General features: G+C 37.8%; 1 non-coding gene across 1 annotated transcript; it reads right to left on the bottom strand.

The window, feature by feature from the left end:
- Window positions 1–2,634: 2,634 nt before the first annotated feature.
- LOC141694409 (small nucleolar RNA R71) lies at window positions 2,635–2,741 on the bottom strand. Its single transcript, XR_012563718.1, has one exon. It is a non-coding gene; the product is annotated as a small nucleolar RNA R71 (small nucleolar RNA).
- Between the last annotated feature and the right edge of the window lie 8,932 nt (window positions 2,742–11,673).

The following is an 11,673-nucleotide window of genomic DNA, read 5'->3' as shown; positions in this document are numbered from 1 at the left end:
TCCACGAAGCACGCCTGAGATTGGTCTTATCATGGCGTAACTCCCAAGGACTTCACCGAGGTGGTGGCTACTCCTGACTTGGAGAGGATAAAGCTTATAGGAGCTCAGTCCTTAGCCTCGGTATGATTATTTTTGGAATTTATTTTTCTTTCTTATTTGTAGCATCCACTTATCTTACGTTTCTGTTTATTGTTTCATTTCAGTCTAATGCCTACTTCCAAGGCGCTGTGAGGCAAGCTGAATCATGGAAGGGGGCCTCTGACAAAGCTGACAATGCCCTCAGGAGGCAACAGAAGAAGTATGCCGCTTAGGAGCGGAAGCTGAAGCGTAAGGAGGAGGAGCTCGGGGAGTCTAACGCCGAGCTGGTGGTGGTTCGGGCTGAGAAAGATAAGGCGATTGATAACTATCTGGACTTGGAGGAGTTTACCCAGTCCATGAGGGTAAGGGACGACTCAGTCTTTCCTGGGTTTTTTAAGACTGGTTGGGACACGACCCTTGGGACCGTTGATAAGTGGCATTTTATACCACTTAGAATGTCTTATAATAGCTTGAATTGGTGTCTTGAAATCAAGTATTTTGTGTATTTAATGCATTTTTCTAGTGTTTGTGCATTTCAGGGTATTAGTTGCATTTTGGGAGAGATTTCATCAATAATAAGCCTTGGCATGTGTTTAGCATTGCAAGTGGGAAGATAGGAGCAGATTGCAGCGAAGAAACGGAAGAATAATGGATCAGTTTCCAGTAAGGGGCTGAGCGCCCGCTCAGCTCTCCTGAGCGACCGCTCAGCTCTGCTGAGCGACCGCTCAGGAAGCTGAGCGCCCGCTCAGGAATGCTGAGCGGCCGCGCAGGGTCGGATTTTCAGAATTAATATTTTAGACTCCTATTTCTGTTTGTCTTCCAACTTCTGAGTTAGCTGGGCTTTATAGGACTCCTATATAAGTAGATTTCAGAGACGTTTCACAAAGGTTGGATCGTAGTATTAATCGAAGAGCGAGGAGATAAGGAAGAAGACCGTTTTAGCACACCGCAACGAAGAGGAAGCATATTTTCTTGTGATTCTTTATTTCGTTGTAACGTTGGATGCTAGTTTTCTTTACTTTGAACCTAATTACTCTTGTGACATACTCTAGTTTTAATATAAGTAGTTTTAGTTATTATTCTCGTGTGTTATTATCATGTTTTCATATGAACCCATGATGACGATGAGTGCTATCATGGGCTAATCGTGATCATGGAGTCGTAACGGATTTACTATGGAATTCTTTAGTTAGTTGTTTAATACCTTAGTGTGTGATGATTGTATGATATCTAGTATTGGTTGTGCGTATTCGTCTTATGTGTGTCGCGAACATATAAGATAGGGTGTTAATCTCTTGTGAAGCGATAATGGATCTTGAGATTTAGAACTTGCCATGTTAGCATAGGTTCATGTAAGAGTATGCATGATTAGTGGGTAACCCTAACCGTTTTATTCGCCTTGTATAATCAAAAGGAATAACTTGTACTTAAATCGTTATGTTGTCAATTTATGTAGACATATAGGGACTCAACATAATTGATGCCTATTCAATTTCTATCTTAATTGTGGATGCTTGGTAGAATGGTATTAGTACAATGAAAATTGACTTTTATCAGTTTCGTGTTATTCGATTAATATCATCACTGTTGTATGCTAAGGATAATAACAATAGCTATTGAAGGAAGTAGTAATGAAGTTGTGATCTCATGAGTGTTTTAATATTGTTAATTCAAGTGTTAATTAAGTGTTTAATTCTAGTAGTTAATTGTAGTTAATAATTAGTTAATCAAATTTAAGTGTTATTGTCTTAACATTGAGAAGTAATCATACACTGGTGAGTGAGTTTAATTGAACATAATTAGTCTGAGTCTCTGTGGGAACGAACTAGAAAGTATTCTATATTACTTGCGAACGCGTATACTTGCGTGTGTTATTAGCGCGTGTTTTCGCCCTACAAGTTTTTGGCACCGCTGCCGGGGACTCGGCGTATTTGTTTAGTTTATGTACTTACCATCATTGGTCATTAGGACTCAGTGATTAAGACGTGTTACTTATTGTTTCCGGTTGTGTTTCAGGTACTTTAGCGAGCGTTTATGCAAACTCGTTCTCGTACTCGCAAGAGGACTTTAGATACAGCTGAGGAGACAGACGAAGTTCTTGATATTCCGGAGAAGATAGATTTTGAAGATTCGAATTCAGGAAGTGAGCAGAAAGAACCAGCCATGGGTGATCGTTTAGTTCCGGCATATCCAACTCTTATGGACTTTTCTCGGCCCAAAATTGATGACATTCAGTCTAGCATCATGCACCCGGCTATTGAGGCCAATAACTTTGAAATCAAGCCGGGCACTATTCAGATGGTGCAGAATTCTGTTTCTTTCAGAGGTGCTGCGACTGAAGACCCCAACATGCACATAAGGAATTTTGTCGAGATCTACAGTACTTTCAAATATAATGGTGTGACTGATGAGGCTATCAAGCTGAGGCTTTTCCTATTCTCTCTGAGGGATAAAGCTAAGGACTGGTTACATTCTGAACCAGCTGGGTCTATCACTACTTGGCAAGATCTTGCGCAAAAGTTTCTAGTTAAGTTTTATCCAATGGCGAAGACTGCGGCTATGAGGAGTGCTCTTATTCAGTTTGCGCAGCAACCTACTGAATCTATGTGCGAAGCTTGGGAGTGCTACAAAGAGATGTTGAGAAAGTGTCCACATCATGGAATGCCTGATTGGATGGTGATCACTGGTTTCTATAATGGTTTGGGGGCCCAATCTCGGTCCATGCTCGATGCAGCAGCTAGAGGCGCCTTGTGGGCCAAAAGCTATACTGAGGCTTATAATCTTATTGAGACTATGGCTGTAAATGAGCATCAAAACCCAACTCAAAGGATGATGCCTGGGAAGGTAGCAGGTATTCTGAAAGTCGATGCAGCTACTGCTATTGCAGCGCAGCTCCAAGCGCTGTCTATGAAGGTCGACTCTCTAGCCACCTATGGGGTCAATTAGATAGCTATGGTATGTGAGCTTTGTGCAGGTTCTCATGCTACGGATCAGTGTTCTCTTGTTAATGAATCTGTTCAGTATGTGAATAATTATCAGCGACAACAGCAGCCTGTGCCAACTACTTATCATCCTAACAACAGAAATCATCCAAATTTCAGCTGGGGTAATAATCAGAATGCTATTCAGCAACCATATCAGCAAGGCATAAGTAAACAGTTCAATCCACCTGGATTCCAGCAACCACAACATTATGCTCAAAGACAATCATATCCTCAACAAGGAGGTGCAGCTCCACCCTCTAGTGCTGATTTTGAGGAACTTAAGCTGTTATGCAAAAGTCAGGCGGTTTCTATCAAGACCTTGGAAAATCAAATTGGACAAATAGCCAATGCAGTGCTCAATCGTCAACCTGGCACACTTCCCAGTGATACTGAAGTGCCAGGCAGGAAGGAAGCTAAGGAGCAAGTCAAGGCTATTACCTTAAGGTCTGGAAAAGTTGTTGATGCTGAAACAACAAAAGAAGGAGAAGCTGAAGTTGGTGATGAAGAAGCTAAGCAAAAGGAGAAAGCGGCGGAACCAAGGAAGACTACTGTTGAACACACTCTGCCTGAGGGTAATACAGGGGAGAAATAGCTCTATCCTCCACCACCTTTCCCTAAGAGATTGCAACAAGAAAAGTTGGATAAGTAGTTCGGTAAGTTTCTGGAGGTGTTCAAGAAACTTCACATCAATATACCTTTCGCTGAGGCTCTGGAGAAAATGCCTAGTTATGCGAAATTTATGAAGAGTATTCTTTCAAGGAAGGTAAAACTGGATGACCTTGAGACCGTTGCTCTAACGGAAGAATGCAGTGCTGTGCTGCAACAAAAGTTACCTTCAAAGCTTAAAGATCCAGGTAGCTTCACCATTCCTTGCACCATTGGCAAGTTGTCTTTTGACAAGTGCCTTTGTGATTTGGGAGCAAGCATCAATCTGATGCCGTTGTCGATCTTTAAAAAGTTGAATTTGCCTGATCTAAAGCCCACCTACATGTCTCTACAATTGGCTGATCGTTTGATTACATACCCACGAGGCATAGTGGAGGATGTGCTAGTAAAGGTGGATAAGCTCTTCTTTCCTGCAGACTTTGTTATTCCGGATTTCGAGAAAGATAAGAAGATTCCCATAATCTTGGGAAGACCTTTCTTGGCTACAGACCGTACCTTGATAGATGTGTAGAAAGGTGAACTTACTATGCGGGTGCAGGATCAGGATGTGACATTCAATGTATTCAAAATAATGAAATTCCCTACAGAAGATGAGGAGTGCTTAAAAGTGCATTTGATTGATTCTGCAGTTACTTCAGAATTTGATCATATGCTAATGTCTGATACATTGGAGAAGGCCTTAGTGGGGGATTTTGATAGTGATGATGAGGATGACAATGAGCAACTACAATATCTAAATGCTTCTCCCTGGAGGCGAAAGCTAGACATGCCATTTGGATCTCTTGGTACTTCTGACCTCAAAAATGCTGAAGGAAAGCTCAAACCATCTATTGAGGAAACACCTACCTTGGAGCTTAAACCATTGCCTGAACACTTGAGGTATGCTTTTTTAGGTGATGCATCTACTTTACCTGTTATTACTGCATCTGATCTTTCAGGTAGTGAGGAGGACAAGCTCTTAAGGATCTTGAGAGAATTCAAATCGGCTATCGGATGGACTATAGCAGACATCAAGGGGATCAGCCCTTCATACTGCATGTATAAGATTCTGCTAGAAGAGGGTAGTAAGCCGACTGTTGAGCAACAACGCAGACTTAATCCTATCATGAAAGAAGTGGTGAAGAAAGAAATTCTGAAGTGGCTGGATGCATGAATCATTTACCCTATTTCTGACAGTTCTTGGGTGAGCCCCGTGCAATGTGTACCTAAGAAAGGAGGTATTACTGTGGTAGCAAATGAGAAGAACGAGCTCATCCCCACGAGAACAGTCACAGGATGGGGAGTATGCATGGACTATAGAAAGTTGAACAAGGCCATGAGGAAGGATCATTTCCCTCTTTCGTTCATTGATCAGATGCTTGAAAGGTTCGCCGGTTATGAGTATTATTATCTTATGAATGGCTATTCAGGGTATAATCAGATTTGTATTGCACCAGAGGATCAAGAAAAGACTACCTTCACTTGTCCATTTGGCACGTTTGCTTTCCGTAGAGTTTCGTTTGGGTTATGTGGCGCATCGACCACTTTTTAGAGATGTATGATGGCTATATTCTCTGACATGATTGGAAATAATGTTGAGGTGTTCAAGGACGACTTCTCCGTCTTTGGACATTCGTATGATGAATGTTTGAATAATCTTCGTGCAGTACTCAAAAGGTGTGTGGAAACTAATTTGGTGCTCAATTGGAAAAATGTCATTTTATGGTGCGTGAAGGCATTATTCTTGGGCATAAGGTCTCTAGCAAGGGTCTTGAGGTGGACAAAGCCAAGGTGGGAGTCATTGAAAATCTTCCACCACCTATTTCTGTGAAGGGAATCCGTAGTTTTCTTGGTCATGCGGGTTTTTATCGACATTTCATCAAAGACTTTTCAAAAATATCTAAGCCGTTGTGCAATTTGCTCGAGAATGATGTGCCTTTCAAATTTGATGATGACTGCTTGACGGCATTCGAGACTCTCAAGAAGAGTTTGATAACTGCACCAGTTATTACAACACCTGATTGGACAAAGCCTTTTGAGATGATGTGTGATGCAAGTGATTATGCGATGGGCGCAGTTCTTGGGCAGCGCAAGAATAATCTCTTTCATGTGGTCCACTATGCTAGCAAGACCTTAAATGGGGCCCAAATGAACTACACCACTACTGAGAAGGAGCTCTTGGCTATAGTCTTTAGTTTCGAAAAATTCCGATCTTATTTGCTTGGGACAAAGGTGACAGTGTTCACTGATCATGCGGCCATTCGCTATTTGGTTTCCAAGAAGGATTCGAAGCCGAGACTCATTCGTTGGGTGCTCTTGCTACAGGAATTTGAGTTAGAGATCAAGGATCGAAATGGTACTGAGAATCAAGTAGCTGACCATCTCTCTAGATTGGAGAATCCCGAGTCTACTTCACATGATAAGATATTGATCAACGAATCTTTTTCGGATGAGCAGTTGTTCGCAGTTCAGGAGGAAGAGTCATGATTCGCAGATATTGTGAATTATCTTGTCAGCAATATAATGCCTCCTAATTTGACCACAGCTCAAAAAAAGAAGTTTCTGCATGAGGTGAAGTGGTATATGTGGGATGAACCGTATTTATTTAGACAGGGAGATGACCAGATCATCAGGAGATGTATCCTATTTTGTGAGACGGAGGGGATATTACGAGACTGCCACTCCACAGTTTATGTTGGACACTATGGTGGTGAGAAGACGACAGCTCGTATTCTGCAAGCAGGTTTTTTCTGGCCTACTTTGTTTAAGGATGCTCATCAGTTTGTTTTAAGGTGTGATCGTTGCCAAAGAGTGGGAAATCTTACGAGAAAGGATGAGATGCCGTTAAATGTGATGCTTGAAGTCGAGGTCTTTGATGTTTGGGGAATCGATTTCATGGGGCCTTTTGTCTCATCCTGCAATAATCAATACATCTTGCTGGCAGTCGATTATGTCTCAAAATAGTTAGAAGTCAAAGCTCTACCAACGAATGATGCAAAGGCAGTGTTGAACTTTCTTCATAAGCAGATTTTCACAAGGTTTGGAATGCCACGAGTAATCATAAGTGATGAAGGGTCGCATTTCTGCAACCGTAAGTTTACTTCTATGATGCAGCGCTACAATGAAGTTTCTAACAGAGAGATCAAGCACATTTTAGAGAAGGTTGTTTGTCCGTCAAGGAAGGATTGGTCTTTAAAGCTCGATGAAGCTGTTTGGGCTTACAGAACAACATATAAGACTCCACTTGGGATGTCCCCGTTTCAACTAGTGTATGGTAAGGGATGTCATTTGTAATATCCCGTATTTTCAAAATTTACTATTATTATTATTTTTTATATTTTTATGTGATTTTCCTATAGACGGAATAAAATTGTGGATATTTAATCTGGTTTCATGAGTTCGTGTCATTGATTGACTCGGTGTGCTAATGGTTAGTACAGTATTGACCTCTGTCATTATTGTAAAATGATTTGATTATTTTTCTATTTTAAATTTTTATTTAAAATCCGGTTATTTTATTGATTTAGGTATCGAGTGGATATTCTATTCGCATCAATTTAAATTTGATATTTTATTCTTGTTCACCATGATTGTGGGTGAGTTGTGAAAAATATTCAAATATATATATATATATGACTGTTTTATTATGTATTTAGTATTTTAATAAAATATATGGTTATTTTAAAGATATGTATTACATGATTCTTGGATATGAAATTATGTGTATATGAGAATTACGTGCTTATGTGGCTATGTGTATTTGGCATGGTTGGTGTTGTTTAAAATAATTTTTTAAATGAATTATTGTCTGAAAAATAGAGTTTTTTTTATATATTTAAATATTTTATAAAATCATTGAGATATTATGTAACCATGGGATTTGTTTTAAAATCTCTAGAATACTTATTTGGACTTTTTAAAAATAGCAATTGGGTTTATTTTAAAGAGTATGTATTTCAAAATGATTTTTTTATACTTAATATTGTATTTACTGATCTTTATTTTGAAAATCCGTATAAAATAATTTATAGTGTCAAAAAAAAATTATTTTAAAAATACGGGGAGATAGATAATTTGAATATCTATACTTAAAAAAATGTATATAATTTTGTGTTTTCTTGAATAAGTATTGACTAGTTTAAAATTTGACAAGAGTGTTTTAAGTGATTTTTGTGAAAAACAAATAATAAAAAAATTAGAATTCTGAAATAGAAATTTTGTATAGCTGCCACTATCTTTTTCACCTCCTCGTGGCGACACCGCAACAACCTACTTTCATTTCCTTCTAATTATTTTTCATCCTCCTCATATCCAAATTTCTTCTCTCTCTCTCTCTCCCTATCTCTAGTCTCTCCTTAATCTCTCCCCTCTTCCCCACTGTGTGCTCTGCACCTCCTGCTGCTTCATGACAACCGCACCCTCTTGGTCTTGGTCAATCTCTCTCCCCGAGCCTATCTCCTCTTTCAGTATTCTCTCCTGTACCATCCCTTTTGGTAAATTTTTTGAATTTATATCTTAATCCGAGTCTTGATTGAATTGGATTCTTCCTATTATGATCATGGATATGTACAAATCAGTTCATGAGGAATAATATATATATGTATATATCTTTATTAAAATTTTCCGGGTGAATTTCAAGGTCACCGGATTTTGCTCTGTTTGTCGGACTTGGCTAGAGTAGGTTTCTTTTCCGGTTATCTTTGTATGTATACATAGACCAACTCCTGGATGAATATATGGTTTATTTAAATTTTCTACACAAATTTATAGTCCCCAGATTTTCTATGTTATAATCATGGGTTGAAATTGTTGTTAGATGTTTATGCATAAAAAATAATGCCAGATTGCTTAGTTTTGAGACTGATTTTAGACTGCTTTTAGTGTTTGTGGTTGATGAATTGGTGATGGATTTTTCTTTTATTTTCTGGTTGATTATTAACTGAAAGGAGGAGTTGAAAATGGTTAAAGAATGATGTTGGATATAGGTTGTGGTTGCGATTAAGGTTGAGGAGTTTTGACGACGTTAAATAAAATTTCCAACACTGTCTCTGCCTTTGGCAATTAAACTGGACGTTCTGGAAATAGGACTGAGACTATAGTTGATAAGAGTATATCGGAGGAAGTCTCTAGATCGTGCACGCGAAAACCTCATGTCATTTGAGTTAACGGTTAAAAAGTTATTAAGGTTTTAGTGAATGTAGCGTAGAACCGACGAAAACTGCGTTTTGTCCAACTTTGAGACCAGATTTCACCTAGTTAAATTCATGATCCTGGATTGAAATTTTTATGTGAAATAGATTACTGATTCAAGATTATCCCAGCAAAGATTTTGTGACAAAATGATAATTTTTCAATTTATTAAAAATCCCAGACTACTGACTATTTGAAAGAGATTGTGTAGCATTATAGTTTGTGACCATTTTGACATTTAATTTCGGGTAAGTTCCAAGCCTGTTTTCGAGTTGATTAAAGAATGAAACTTGTTGAGAGATATTATGAGAATATATCGGAGGTCAAGAGTGAGTTTAAAAGACATGGTTAAGATAAACAAATTAATTATCAAAGTAAGGTGATACAAATGAATATATGGTTAAAATAACAATCAACGAACATTTACGGACTTCAAAATTATTCTGCTTGCGATAAAACATTTGAGACCTAAATTATTTTGTAATGAAAGGCCAATTTCTTTATGACCCCTTTTGAGTCAAATATTTTGCGAAAACCGTATTTTGATCCAATTTCAATTTTAAACACATCAAACTGAATCTTTTGACAAATCGAGTTACGTAATACGTAAATTATGTAATTACTATGTTAGGTCACACACACTGTAGAGCGGGGTGAATACAGTGTATAGCACAATCAAATCGAACTTTAATAACTCACGTAACAGAAAACAAACTTTATTAAAACAATAAACTCTGTTACAGTATGGAACTGTTCTCTCTCAGTGATGAACAAATATCACGAGAGCTGCTAGGGTTACAATGAATAATCTTCTCGATTGTGATAACACTTATAGTGTAAACCCTATGTCCGTGTTTATATACTACACAGTTACAAGATACTCGCTAATTGATATGGAATATAATTCTGCTTCCTAAAATATATCAATCAGATATCTTTTCTTCCAAGTATTCTATTCTTCATAGAATTCCATCTTCATGCATATCTCTTCTTATGTTTGTCTCGATCTTCTTCCCTTTAACCAACTACCTTCCTTATCTGAATGTCCTTCAGTACTTAAGTTCTGATATCCATCTTCTGATAATTATCTCCTGATAATATAAGTACTGATATCCTTAAGTCCTGACTTCCAGTAAGTACTGATTTATCATGTTTAAGTAAGATCTGAAAACTAAACATAAATCACATTAGCCATGACATTATCAAATATATCTAACAATCTCCCCCAACTTGTAAATTAGCATAACATACAAGTTTAACAAATATTTGATGATGTCAAAAACATTAAGTACAAATGCATGAGAATTTGACTAGATAACTACAACTTACAGTCCTTAAAGCTTTACCAATATTTAACTTCTGATAACAACTTCAGTCTGTATCCATATCAGAATTTAAGTAGTTGTAGATCTTGACTTGGCTTCATCTTCTGATCTCTCTGATGTCAGGGTTTGTTCTGAGATAGTTCTTCAACAAACATCTCTCAGCATATCTAAATTCATCAACCATCCTCCTTTTAGCATCTTTAAGTTCTGCAGAATCTTCACCAATTTGAAATATTGCAGCCCTGAGATCATTAATTCTAGCTTTTCTTATGTCCTGATCCAGTCTGATCAAATACGCCTTGTCAGACTCAAGATTGAATTCCACAGCCCTGTAACCCAGAAAGGTAGTTATAATCTTAGCAGAATTGGGCTTCATCTCAACAATATCACCCTTGTGATCTCTGTACTTTGGAAGATATGTGCTGTCAGACTTAACATAATAAAGCTTTTTCTGTTTCTGAATTTGACTCTTCAAAAAGTTTGCAACACTTTCTGTTATTTTGTCATTCACTTGAAGTAAGAATAATACATATTGCAGCTCTTCAAAATACTTCAGTGGAATGACATTTTCCCTTATATGATAAACCCTACCATCTGTCATGAAGTACAACAAGATGTGTTCTTTCAAGTAGGTATGGTAAACCATTTGTACAGATTCTAGTTGATTCAATCTCTCAGGAGTTGCTCCAATACCTGGTTCACTTAAGGAAGTTGGATCATTGGTTGTGTTCTGTATTCTTCTTTCATCAACACTTCCCAATCCAGTTTTATCTCTTGCTTCCTTTCCAGTAACCACTCTTGCTTCAAAACCACTTGCAGCAGTCTTCAAAGGTTGAGTCTGTTTGGCTTTGGTGAATCCTGGTAGGAGTATCTTTGAAGGTTTAACATGAGCAACGTCAAAGGTTTCCTTTGATTTATCTTCTGATATCAAGTTAACTTGAGCTATGTCAGAGGTTACTTGCTTCTTTGAGATATCAGAACTAACTATCTCTTGACTCTGAACAACTTGAGCCATGTCAGAGGTTGTCTTAGAAACTTTTCTTGAAGTCAGAGCAAGATCAGCATCTTCATCAGTAATTTTTTTCATTCACAGGAGGCACATAAACCTTGATAGGTTCACCAACTTTCTCTTTGCCCTTGGACCTTGGATCTATCTGCAGTTGTAATTTAGCTTTGGTTGCTTCAGGATTTGTCCTTTCTTTTATAACAATGCCTTTGAGCTTTGGAAGTTTCTTTTTACCAGAAACTTCAGATTTAGATTTGACTCAAGTAACAATCAAATCGAACTTTAATAACTCAAGTAACAAAAAACAAACTTTATTCAAAACAATAAACTCTGTTACAGTATGGAACTGTTCTCTTTCAGTGATGAACAAATATCACGAGAGCTGCTAGGGTTACAATGAATTATCTTCTCGATTATGATAACACTTATAGTGTAAACCCTATGT

Source organism: Apium graveolens, chromosome 10 (assembly GCF_009905375.1).
Source record: "Apium graveolens cultivar Ventura chromosome 10, ASM990537v1, whole genome shotgun sequence".
Lineage (NCBI taxonomy): Eukaryota > Viridiplantae > Streptophyta > Magnoliopsida > Apiales > Apiaceae > Apium > Apium graveolens.
The sequence above is the reverse complement of the archived record's forward strand: the minus strand, read 5'-3'. Positions and strand labels throughout refer to the sequence as shown.